This window comes from Suncus etruscus, chromosome 4, assembly GCF_024139225.1.
Source record: "Suncus etruscus isolate mSunEtr1 chromosome 4, mSunEtr1.pri.cur, whole genome shotgun sequence".
In the NCBI taxonomy this organism is placed as follows: domain Eukaryota; kingdom Metazoa; phylum Chordata; class Mammalia; order Eulipotyphla; family Soricidae; genus Suncus; species Suncus etruscus.
Window position 1 is genome coordinate 23,928,053 of NC_064851.1, and position 11,866 is coordinate 23,939,918.

General features: G+C 43.1%; 1 non-coding gene across 1 annotated transcript; it reads right to left on the reverse strand.

The window, feature by feature from the left end:
- Positions 1-4,534: 4,534 nt before the first annotated feature.
- Positions 4,535-4,643, reverse strand: LOC126007444 (U6 spliceosomal RNA). Its single transcript, XR_007495016.1, has one exon. It is a non-coding gene; the product is annotated as a U6 spliceosomal RNA (small nuclear RNA).
- Between the last annotated feature and the right edge of the window lie 7,223 nt (positions 4,644-11,866).

Below are 11,866 nucleotides of genomic sequence, written 5' to 3' on the forward strand. Positions count from 1 at the left end.
TTCCCTGCATCGGGTCCTCCTCTGGGTGGGCCCGAGGCTGCTGGCTGGGAATGAATTGTGCTTTGTCCTGAATAGGGCTGGAGCTGCTGCCTGAAGAATTGGCTAGGAGCTGGGCAGACCACTGGGTGCAGGTAATTTAGTGGAAAAGGCTAAACATCAGACCCATCTGTTCAGATTTGGGGCATTGAGCAGCGGAGTAAAAACTTTCGGAGGTCTCAAGGAACATCAAGAATCTACCCACCCGGTCTCCAAAACCTGTACAGGACTAGCTCAGGCTCAGATCCTGCAAGCATGCTGGCTGCTTTCTTAACCTGCACTTTATCTATTTAGGTAATCCGACCCTGATCTCAGAAAGAGATGTTAGCTAGGGGCACATTTTTATTCTGTTTCTTTTATATATTTTTGAACTTTATTTCCTTCAGAACCATTGGAGTGTGTGTGTGTGTGTGTGTGTGTGTGTGTGTGTGTGTGTGTGTGTGTGTGTGTGTGTGTGTGTGTGTCTGTTTAAAGGAAGACCTGGAGAGGTGACTTCTTTCCACTCCCCAAATGCCATAAATTCCATTTAAGGAAAGAACCTGAAGGCTAATACCCTAAAGCTCCATTCTAGGCTGAACATTGGTTTGAGGTTCCATAGTCCTAACTTAGATTCCCCGATTGTTTCAGTATAAGAATCTTGTGCTTAAAGAGCCCAGACACCTGGATTTTTACTCTGGATTTATGCCACCAGATACTGGGAATTCCTATCTTAAACCAGGGATCCCTGAGCCCTGGCTCACAGGAACACATGAGGGTGTTGTTAAAGTATAAATTGGGAGCCAGAGATACCACAGTGGTGGGCCGTTTACCTTGTGCACAGCCGACCCAGGATGAACCTGGGTTTGATCCCTGGCATCCCATATAGTCCCCCAAGCAAGGAGCAATTTCTGAGCACAGAGCCAGGAGTAACCCCTGAACGCTGCTGGGTGTGCCCCCCACCAAAAAAGTTTAAGATCTTCTATTTCTAAAGATATAGAGATATACCAGGTAATGTCTGAATTAAGAATAGCTCAGATACCAAAAAAGAGGGAAACCCCCCCTGGAGAGTAGAGGCATTGGAAATATAGAGAGAAAAGGGTGGGTAGAGATGATATGCTCTGCAGGATAGTTCCAAAATTTGCCATGTATGTGGACAGAAGGCTATTGCTGGGCATGTACAGTGGGAAAATAAATGCAAAGGCTGCTCCAAAATTCAAAAAGAAAGAAAAGAAAAAAGATGCAGATGATTTTCACTTGCAGATAAACTCAACCTTCAGTGGTGGAGAAAGGGTTAAATGCAGCTACTTTACAGGGGTACCAAGGGGTATATTATTATTCAGAAAGAAGGCATTCTCCACTGTAACTAACCCCCTGTGTCTAGAATCCACACAGTTGGTCACCTGCTTTCTAGAAAAGGATGGAGAAGGGAATGAAGGATTCCTATAGGATGGAAGGACCTTTGGTGACTTACTTTTCTAGAAAGAACCTTGGTGTTTAGAAATCAACATTCTAGATCCAAAGAGATAGCACAGGAGACTAAGGTGCTGGCCTTGAACTGAACAAGCTTGATTTAATCACAGCACTGCATGTGATCCCCTGCAATCTGCTAGAAGTGACTCCTTAGCACAGCGCCAGGAGTAAGTAAACCCTGAGCACCACTGGATGTGGCCTCCACATCTGCTCCTTATTGTGAAATCAACATTCTGCTCTATGGTCACCTCAGTCAACAAGAACCTCTTTTCTTCTCTCCTATCCTCCCCTCCCCATTCTCCTCTCCCTTCCCTCTCTTTTCTTTTCTTTTCTTTTTTTTTTTTTTTTTTAGTTTTTGGGTCACACCCAGCAGTGCTCAGGGGTTACTCCTGGCTGTCTGCTCAGAAATAGCTCCTGGCAGGCACGGGGGACCATATGGGACACCGAGATTCGAACCAACCACCTTTTGGTCCTGGATCGGCTGCTTGCAAGGCAAACGCTGCTGTGCTATCTCTCCGGGCTCTCCCTCTCTTTTCTTCTCCCCTGTTCTCCTCTCTTCTCTTGTTTCTTCTTTTCTTCTCTTCATCTTCCTCGTTTCTCCTCCCTTCCCCTTCCCTTCTCCTCTTTTACCTTCCCTTCTTCTACTCTCCTCTCATCTTTCTTTTTGTTTGTCTGTTTTTGGACCATACCTAGTGATGCTCAGAGGTAACTCCTGTCTCTGCTTTTAGGAATTACTCCTGACAGCTTCAAGGGGCAATAGGGAATGCAAGGGATCAAACCTGGGTCAGTTGCATGCAGTGAATGCTTTACTCATAGTACTATCATACCTTTTAGTTTGTTTGTTTGCGGTCCACACTTGACTGTGCTCTGAGCTAACTACTGGCTCTTTGGTCAGGGATTCCTCTGAGAGAAATTTGGAGGGACCCTATGGGGTGCTTAGGATTGAACCTGAATCAGCTGTGTGCAAGACCGGTGCCCTACCCTTTATACTAGCCCCTGTTTCTACTTTAAGCACATAAATGTGCTGTTCTCACTTTGAATGGTATTCTACCTAGCCAAGAGAATATCCTACTGTGATAACCGTGATGATTGTTTCTTCCAGATTCTTCCTAGGACTCAGTTTTTTAAGGCCTCTAAGTACCTACCTGATCTCAACCCCAGCCAGCTCCAATCTTTAGAACAAAAGTTTCTATCTCAGACCCATGAGAACTGGGACCTTAGACTGTAGAAAATCCAGGTACACCAGTACATTGAACCTGGCATTAAGTCTTCCTCTACTAATTCAACCCAATTTGTGGCCCAATTCAGTTCCTAAAGCCCTTTCTCAAAGACTCTTTCAAGTACCAGACCATTTTTCAGTTCTAGGAGTGCTTTGTATACACCACACCCCCATTAGAGGTTGTCTTCTGGAATTCATTCTACAAGTAGGAACCAGGGTTAGATTCTGGCCCACCAAGCTGTCCCTCTTGGGTGAGAACCAGTTGGTCTGCCAGAAGTCTACCCAATGCTGTCTACACCCCCTCGTGATCAGGGTCACACTTCCCTGCCCCATTCTAGTGAGTCGCAAGTAATTTTGCTTGTGGACCCTGAAAGAATTGTTTAAATGAGATACTGTCTCTTCAGAAAAATCATAGAAGTAAGTGAATAGAAAAAAGAGTTTTGGGGGCCAGAGAGATAGCACAGAGAAAGGGCTTTTGCCTTGCTTGCAGCCCATTCAGGACAGAGGTGTTCAAATCCCAGCATCCCATATGATCCCCCGTGCTTGCCAGGAGCGATTTCTGCGTGCAGAACTGAGAGTAACCCCCAGCACTACTGGGTGTGACCCAAAAAAACAAAACACACACACACACACACACACACACACACACACACACACACACACGAAGTTTTATTGGCAGCTGGAAAGGATGTCCACCAGCACAGGCTGCAGATCTGCTGCAGGGGGCCTGGTTCTTATGCCCAGCAGTGTACAGTGATGTAACAGCTGATACATATTCCAGCAAGTCTTCAGGAAACTCATACATATTCATGAGGGAAAATATCAAATATATACTACTAATGAACAGGCAACCAAGATGTGTTACATTCTAGAAAATGGCAAAAAACAAACAAACAAACAAAAAAAACAACCATTATGAGATGTGTCTTTAAGTTTGGTAATGAAGAGCAAGGAGGTCAAGGTGGCCTCTAAAATAGGGCCTGGGTTCCTTGTCGACGCAAAATTGTTCTTAAGGTTCCACTTTAGCTACGGAATGCAACAGGACAGCTTCTCCCAAAGAGAGAGAGAGATGGGGTCACACCCTCTAAACTACTAGCCTCAGTCTTGTTTTAGCTTTTCCTAAATGCAGAGTCCCAAATTTTGGCAAGGAAAGAGAAGGACCAAAGTTAGAAAAACAAAAACAATGGGGGTGGAGTACAGCAGGTAGGGTACTTGCTTTGCATTTAGTCAACATGAGTTCAACTCCTGGCATCTTATAAGGTCCCTGAGCTCTGCCAAGATTAATTTCTCAGTGCAAAGTAGGAGTATGCCCTGGGCACTGCTATATGTGCCTCTGCCCAGAAAAAAATCAAAAGCAAAACAAACAAAAGAAAACCTGATAGTATCAATAATTTTTCATCATTAACCTATATAAGTGTATTCTTTTTTTTTTCTTTTCTTTATTGTTTTGGCTTTTGGTTTTTGGGTCACATCCGTTGGCGTTCAGGGGTTATTCCTGTCTCTGCACTCAGAAATTGCTCCTGGCAGGCACAGGAGACCATATGGGATGCTGGGATTCGGACCACTGTTCTTCCTGGATCGGTTGAGTGCAAGGCAAATGTCCCCCATACATGTATTCTTTAATGTTTGTTTGTTTGTTTTTGGGCCACACCCGGTGACACTCAGAGGTTACTCCTGGTTATGTGCTCAGAAATCACTCCTGGCTTGGGGGACCATATGGAACATCGGGGGATCTAACCAAGGTCCGTTCTAGGCTAGGACTGGCAAAGCAGATGCCTTACCACTTGCACTACTGCTCTGGCCTCCATAAGTGTATTATTATTTTTTTTTTTAAATATGAAACACTTCACGAATTTGCGTGTCATTCTTGCGCAGGGGCCATGCTAATACCTTCTCTGTATCATTTCAATTTTAGTATACGTTCTGCCGAATCGAGCACCCATAAGTGTATTCTTTTTTTTTTTTTTGATTTTTGGGTTACACCTGGCCATGCTCAGGGATTACTCCTGGCTCTGCATTCAGAAATCACTCCTGGCAGGCTCGGGGGATCATATGGGATGCCGGGATTTGAACTGCTGACCCTCTGCATGTAAGGCAAATGCCTTACCTCCATGCTATCTCTCTGGCCCTCATAAGTGTATTCTTTTTTGGGGGGGAGGGGGCACACCCGGCGCCACTCAGGGATTACTCCTAACTATCTGCTCAGAAATAGCTCCTGGAAGGCATGGGGGACCATATGGGACGCCAGGATTCAAACCAACCAGCTTAGGTCCTAGATCGGCTGCTTGCAAGGCAAATGCCGCTGTGTTATCTCTCCGGCCCCCCCCTTTTTTTTCCTAAGTGTATTCTTAATGCAAAGAAAGACACTAAATATTTTATAATGAAAAATTAGTTAGCGAGGTCAAGAATGTGGCTTGGAGTCAAGCATTGTGTGTGTAATCCTAAATTTGAGCGCTGGCTTCATGGGCAAAATAAAAAAATGAAATGGCCACAACTCTTGATGCCAAACCAACAACAAAAAGTAAATAGAAAATGAGTATAATTTAGAAGAAATAGTTTATGACATAATTTGACTGAAAGAACTGGATAAATACTGACCATGAAAAAATTATAATAAAGTTTCTGTGAATTGCAATAGATTTATAAAATCTTTTAGTTTTACTTTACTTTTTTTTTTTTTTGGTTTTTGGGCCATACCCGGCATTGCTCAGGGGTTACTCCTGGCTGTCTGCTCAGACATAGCTCCTGGCAGGCACGGGGGACCATATGGGACACTGGGATTCGAGCCAACCACCTTTGGTCCTGGATCGGCTGCTTGCAAGGCAAACGCCGCTGTGCTATCTCTCCGGGCCCTAAATTTTTGTTGTTGTTGTTGTTGTTGTTTTTGGGTTATACCCAGCAGTGCTCAGGGGTTACTCCTGGCTCTATGCTCAGAAATCGCTCCTGGCAGGTTTAGGGGACCATATATGATACCAGGATTCGAACCACCGTCGTCCTTCTGCATGCAAGGCAAACGCACTACCTCCATGCTATCTCTCCAGCCCCCTGCAAACTATTTTAAATAAAAACAGAATCCCTATAAGATCCTTACTATTTTAAATAAAAACAAGATCCCTACTAATAGGGATCTTGTTTTTATTTAAAATCATTTGCAGGGGGCTGGAGAGATAGCATAGCAGTAGGGCATTTGCATTGCACATGGCCAATCCCAGGAAGGAAGGTGGTTTAAATTCTGGCATTAATTAATTAAATGGTGGGGCCGGGTAGGTGGCGCTGGAGGTAAGGTGTCTGCCTTGCAAGCGCTAGCCAAGGAAGGACCGCGGTTCGATCCCCCGGCGTCCCATATGGTCCACCCAAGCCAGGGGCGATTTCTGAGCACATAGCCAGGAGTAACCCCTGAGCGTCAAACGGGTGTGGCCCAAAAACCAAAAAAAAAAAAAAAAAAAAAAAAAAAAAAAAAATTAATTAAATGGTTTGCAGGAGCCAGTATGGTACTACAATTGTGGGTAGGACGCATGCCTTGCTCATGGTCAATGTGAATTCAAACCCTGGTAGATCATATGGTGCACCAAGCCCTGTCAGGAGAAGCTCTGAGTATAGTTGAATTCTGAATGTGGTCCTGAAACCAAATAAGTAAATAAAAATATAAAATGCTGGATAGCATGGAGGTAAGGCATTTGCCTTGCATGCCGGTTCGAATTCCGGCATCCCATATGGTCTCCTGAGCCTGCCAGGAGTGATTTCTGAGCATAGAGCCAGGAGTAACCCCTAAGAGCTGCCGGGTTTGACCCAAAAACCAAATATATATATATAAAATGCTATGCACTGGGGCTGATGCTATCTATGTATGCTTCAATGGTAATCTTCAATGTGTGTGGTCCTGAGTTCAACCCCAGCAGTGAATTAAAAATCAATAAAAAGTGTTCCACTTTCATTAATTTATCATTGTACATTTGTCATTGCAAAGCTTAATTTTTCATTTCATTAAAGAAAATGTAAAGAATAAAAAATAAAATTTAAAAGTCCAGATTTCCTTATGTACATTTGTTTGCAATTTTTCCTATGGACAATTTCAAATTTACAAAGAAGTTGGAAAGCCCAATTTTTGAATTCACATATAACCTTTACAAATGCTCACCAAATTAACTATATTTTGACCTATTTGATTTGTTATCTTAATACTAATATACATTTGCATACTGGTTTTGTTCAGAATCATGTATTATTAGGGAATTCTATGCCTGCTAGCCCTAAACACAAGGGTAAATTTCCTGAGAATAAATCACAGGAAGACTTGCAAAATCACAATATTTAATATTACAAAATACTTACATTCTAATCCATAGTCCATGTTAAAATTTTGACAGTTTTCACATACATCTTCTAAAATCTTATCCAAGATGATCAAGTCCACAAAAAGATCTGGATTCTGTTTCAGCCTTTGTCTTTCTTGAACTTGATACTATTTGGAGATTTTAGACTAGTAATTTTATAAAATGTCCTTGGATTTGGGGATGTCTGATCTTTTTGCATGATTAGATTTAGGTATGCACTTTTGGCTGGATGGCTATAAGGTGGTACTCTTTTCTCAGAATATTGCCTGAGGAGGCCCATCATGTCAGCTCCTGATGCATTTGAATGTTTACTTTGACCCTTGGTGAGGGTAGTTTGATTCTAAATTCTAAATTCTAAATTTTAGCATATCCCATTGTAGGAAAGCTCCACCATTAACATTATGTACAGGAAGTAGAAAAGGCCAATTTTCCCATTAGCACCTTGAAGCTGATGACATTTTTTTTTCTCCTCTGGAAAAAATGGTTCTTAATAAATTTTGGGCTGCATGAGGAGTAGTCTTTCTTTTGTGGGAAGAATGAATATTGTTAAGGTTCTACAGTCTCTGAACATTTTTTTGGGGGAAAAAAAGCCATGATGATGAAGAGTATGGTAAAGGAATCCTTTGCTGGCATGCCCTTGGGAAAATATTCATGTGCCCCATTTGAAGACTCATTTCCTATGCTCCCTGCTTCACTGGAGCCCACACTATGCTGCATGTTAAAGCTTGAGCTCAAATGGTTTCCCAGGGCCCAGAAAGATAGCACAGCGGCGTTTGCCTTGCAAGCAGCCGATTCAGGACCTAAGGTGGTTGGTTCAAATCCCGGTGTCCCATATGGTTCCCCGTGCCTGCCAGGAGCTATTTCTGAGCAGATAGCCAGGAGTAACCCCTGAGTGCCGCCGGGTGTGGCCCAAAAACAAAAACAAAACAAAACAAAACAAAACAAACAAAAAAACAAATGGTTTCCCAATGATGGTGTTTCTATGCGCCTTTGATAATATCAGGAGTTTTCCAAAGCAAGGGGTTGGCTCACTGATATATTTGGTCACTTTTGTGGTCCACACCCCTGGTATAAGACACCTTCTAGATATATTTGTGAAAAGAAAATGCTGAGATATGATCTCTCCTCGGGGTACCCAGCCCAGGTCAGAGATAATCAGTTATGAAACCAAAGATAATGCTGGCCAATGAACCAGTGGCAAGTGGCTTCACAGATTTTTTTCCTTTTTGTTTTGCTTTGGTTTTTTTTTGGGGGGGGGATGGCAAAATAGGTCTTGAGAAAATTCTGCTGGTACCTTACTCAATCTATTTCCATACTGATAAAAGGCTAATGACTATAATTCCAGATTCGTTCTGTGGCTCAAGGCTTAAAAGTACCAGCATTGGATTGGAGAAAGCTTAGTAGACTTCCTGCTTTGCATGAAGGAAGCCCTAGTTTGATTCACTGCATCACATGGTCCTCTAAGCATTGCCACAGTAACTTGTAACACCACTGGGTGTAGCTTCCAAACACACACACACACACACACACACACACACACACACACACACACACACACACACACACACACGTATATTTGGGCAGGATGCTATTTAGCATGATCAGCCTTGCAGAGTTAGATACAAATGGGTTTCTTTATCTTTCTTTCCAGAGAGCAGATTTTGAGAAGGGGTTAAGATCTAGAATAGAAGTCCTGGGATGCTAGTTAGGTTTTAACATGTCACATGTCATAGTGTCATTGGGTGAAGCACCAGCTCATCATTCCTACTGTACTTCATGTGCATCTGAAACCTGTGGGGAAAGAGGCTAAGAAATAAGGAGATGTCTGCAAGCTGGCCTTGAATATAAAAGAAAGTCTCTGTTTAGAGACTTGTGTCCCTGCTGTTATGAGTGTAGGATGAACTAAGGTGAAAGTCATCCAGGTCAAACAACCTGTCTAGGTTTATAGTGCCATAGCATTGCAACTGCTATCTTTACATACTTCCTGATTAATGATGCCATGGGCATTGTAACCACTATCTTTGTATACCATCGAAATCAATGATGCCATGTATCTTGTGACTGTTGTCTTTACATACCATCTTGTTGCTGTAATGCCTATGCTGTATTACTGACATTCTGTTTCCCGCCTAAAGTTTGTCCTTAAAAGCCTTGTCCTTCAATAAACAAAATCCATTGCTCTGACAATGCTTCCCTTCAAGCAGTCTGTGGCTCATAGTCTTCTCTTTTTTTCCCAAGCCTAGCCTCTCAGGTTATGGGCTGGAAGAGAACCTTATTCACCCTTGCATCGACCTTGTGGGTGGGTGGGGGCTAGTGCCAAAGCACTACAGTAACCCAGTAATCTCACCAGAAGAAATTGGCTGACACTCTCTAAGTGGCCTGCACGGTGGCAGGCACCCAGGTTCAGCTGAGCTGAGACTCCTGGGTTTGGCTGGAGCTGGTGACCTCTGCGGTATGTCAGACACAATATACCATCAGCCTTTGTATAAAGCTCTGCTTCTGCTCCTTTAGGTAGAGGAAGGCTGTGTTTCATGGTCTGCAAGGAGTTCTGTGACTGCCTCAAGGACAAGGTGTAAGGGTTAGGTTGTTACTGGTCTATTAAAAGCTTGGGGTGTTTGCTTGCAGCAATAAGGAAAACATTTAAGATTATAGATCAACTGGCCTCTGTGCTGTTTGTGGCCGTGGGGAAAACTGGGTTCTCTGCTGGATGTGGAGTAAGATTCACAGACTCTCAAAAACAGGGGAGTTTTGACCTGGCCAATGGTACCCACATTCCTCTTCCTGGGTAAGGGAAACACCCCATTTTACACGCTCTAAATGTGATGTTGGCTCTACCCTGCACCAAAGAAACCACAGAAAGAACTCACTCAGGCCAGGGGGTAATTTTTTTTTTCACAAAGCAAAAAGCAAATTGCTTTTTCAAATACTGTTCTCAGCACCCTTCTACCTCCAAAACAAAATTGGCAGCCCCCTGAAGGCAATTTAAATTCAGGTATGCTGAGTAATTGGGGAGAAAAGGGTCACTGATGAATGGTTTGAACTTACTAGTCATTTTTGTTTTGTTTTATTTTGCTTTAAAATCTTTGTTGAGTACAGTGTGTGTGTGTGTGTGTGTGTGTGTGTGTGTGTGTGTGTGTTTGTGTGTGGTGTTTTGGAACCTAACAGTTTTAAGGACAGACAAGCACTGGGGGAAGGGACTTTTTTTTTTTTTTTACAATTCAGAAGGAAGCACAGAAAGCTTCTTTCATTAGTGAGCTCAGAGAGCCCTTCATTAGGAATACTCTCCTCTTGGAAAAACAATTTGAATGAATGTGACTCAGTGTGGAAGGCTGGGACACTTGGAGAAGTGACAGGGCCCAGAGTCATGCATCTTCCCACTCTATCAAAGGGTATGACCTTGAAGACATCCAACCTAACTTTTCTGGCCCTCAATTGCCTTGGGTAGAAACCAAACTTGTGAAAACATAGACTGGTGAAATGACCACATATGAGTGAGAACATGACCCAGAAGCCACTTTGCTCTTTATTCTGTCTACTCCTTCCCAAACCCAAAGACCAATGTCAGCAGCAAACTACTCCCCAGACCTCTTATAGTGCCTGGAATCCTGTGCCCCAATCTTCATCATAGATGAAGACAAGAGTCCCACAGGACACATCCTCATCCTGGTTTCTTCCACACAGCACAATTTCTTTGGACCAGTTTAAAATGTGTTGGTATTTGGAGATCTTTTTTGTTGAAGTCCCATATCTATTTTCATCATCATTTAGAAATCAGATCCCAAACGGAGATCCAAGTGCCTGCCAAGAAGCAAGAGGGTTTGGTCAGGATAGGAAAACAGGAAAAGACTTAAAAGTTAATAAAGCTGAAAGAAAACAGCTATTCTGGTAGCAGTGCCAACTCCAGAGTCTGAACCGCCATGCCTCTCTGTGCCCTGCAGAACGAGTGCCCTTCCATTGCAACAGAATGTTTGTGGATACCCATGGGCAAAAGATCCAGGGAAATTTCTGGGACACATTATTGGAAGCATTTCATTTTATTTCAGAGTCAGGAAACCTGACCAGCTATCTATCACAAGCATCACCAGAAGTATTTATAGTGCACATGACTGCTACTGTCATTTATTATCTAGCCACTGGGAATGCTTCATCTTCAGGTAGTTCAGGAAAACTACGTGGGCACAGGGCATCCTGTTGTTTGTTTCAGTCTTTATTTTATTATATTAATTTTTGTTTGTTCCAGTCTTTAATATTTGGTGGAAGAGGCACATGATAGACACAAAATGGTATCAAGTAAATACAAGTAGTGCCGGGTGTTATATAAAAAAAAAGTCAGGATCAAGAAAGAATATTCCGGGGCCGGGCGGTGGCGCTGGAGGTAAGGTGCCTGCCTTACCTGCGCTAGCCTAGGAGACGGACCGCGGTTCGATCCCCCGGCGTCCCATATGGTCCCCCAAGCCAGGAGCGACTTCTGAGCGCATAGCCAGGAGTAACCCCTGAGCGTTACCGGGTGTGGCCCAAAAACCAAAAAAAAAAAAAAAAAAAAAAAAAAAAAAAAAAAAAAAAAGAAAGAATATTCCTTTGTGTTAGCACTGAGGCCAATTGGGCAGCCAAGTCCCTCTCAGGACACAGACAAGGGAAGCCTCTAAAAGATATTCATATTTAGATTCTCAATTAAGTGCTCTCTCTGCCTCTCTTTTCAGAATGTTCCCTTCAACTTTGTTTTCTAAATATAACCTTCTTTTTGTTGTTGTTGTTGTTGTTTCTGGGCCATACCTGGAGGTGCTCAGGGGTTACTCTTGGCAGGCGTGGGGGATCAGATGGGATGCTG